Below are 1,622 nucleotides of genomic sequence, written 5' to 3' on the forward strand. Positions count from 1 at the left end.
TTTAGTTGTCCAGCTAATTTCTTTCTATTTTTAGTGGAGACGGGGTCTCGCTCTTGCTCAGGCTGGTCTCGAACTCCTGAGCTCAAACGATCCGCCTGCCTCGGCCTCCCAGAGTGGAGTAATTTTTAAGAATCAAATTTTAACAGAAAAAAACTCTATGGAGCAGTAAGTAGGTGTTAAACATTAGTGTCTGTTGGAATCACCCAAGTGTTTAAAATACTGATGTTCACACCCCACTCCAAGCTGTACTGAAAGAAAATCAAAGAGAATCCCCATAACAGATTATCAAGGGTTTCCGAGAACCCACATTTCATTTTTCAAGACAAGACTTAGGCCTCTAAAAACACTGGAAATCCCCCTTTCCCCTACTATATTCCTAAAAAATAATCCAAAAGTTTGAATATCCATCCAAAAAGCTACAAAATCTGAGCAATGAGTGGTATTTACAGATTTACTATAGTGTTTACAAATATAAAAGTACACAAGGGTCCAAATGTCTAAATTACATTCCATAAACCATCTGAATTAGGTAATTATTGCATCTTTTGAAATATTTCTGGAATATTCCTTTCAATAATATCAGAGGATATTCTATGCTCTTGTCTAAATGTTTGTGTCTCCCCAAAACTCATATGTTGAAATCTAATAATCCCCAGTGCAGTAATATTAAGAGGTGGGGCCGTTAGGTAGTGATTAGGTCATGAGGGCAAAGCCTTCATGAAGGGAATTAGTGCCCTTATAAAAGAGGCTGGAGAGAGCTTGTTTGCCCAGCCACTATGTGAGGACACAGCAAAAAGGTGCCATCTATGAGGAATGGGCCCTCACTGAATCTATTGGCACCTTGATCTTGAACTTCCCAGTCTCCAGACCTGCGAGAATAAATTTCTATTGTTTATTTCTATTGTTTATAAGTTATCCAGTTTATGGTGTTTTTGTTATGGTAACCCAAAAAGACTAAGACATTGCATAGTTCTAAAATTTTCCACGTGTGTCAAATAACCAAAGATGAGTCCTGGAACCACAGACCTGTTGGAAACAATCTGCTTGGTCAAGCTGCCAGGAAGCAAAAGGTCCCAGCTCTGTTATTCTGTGTGAATTTGTGTCTTAATTTCCTCATCTATCAAATAGAGCTGATAATGCCAGGCCTAGTGAGGCTAAGAAGGCACACTAATTATAGAAAACCCCATGAGAAAAAAATAATGATATGATAAAGTTCACTTTCTGTAATTGCCCTACCAATGTCAGGCTTCTTTATCACGCCATCCCAGACAGGGAAAGGAAACAAACATTTACTTAACTCCTTCTAAATACCAGTGATAGACACAAAGTGTATTACTCATGTCTGTAATCCCAGTACTTTGGGAGGCAGAGGAGGGAAGATTACTTGAGGCCAGGAGTTCAAGACCAGCCTGGGTGACACAGAGAGACCCCATCTCTACAAAATATATTTTAAAATATTAGCTGGGCAGGGTGTCATGCGCCTGTAGTCCTAATTGCTTGGGAGACTGAAGCAGGAGGATTGCTTGCGTCCAGGAGTTCAAGGCTGCAGTGAGCTATGATCATGCCACTGCACACCTGCCTTAGAGACAAAGCAAGACCCTGTCTTTTAAAACAAAAAGTGT

This window comes from Propithecus coquereli, unplaced genomic scaffold, assembly GCF_000956105.1.
Source record: "Propithecus coquereli isolate 6110/MARCELLA unplaced genomic scaffold, Pcoq_1.0 Scaffold149, whole genome shotgun sequence".
NCBI classification, from domain to species: domain Eukaryota; kingdom Metazoa; phylum Chordata; class Mammalia; order Primates; family Indriidae; genus Propithecus; species Propithecus coquereli.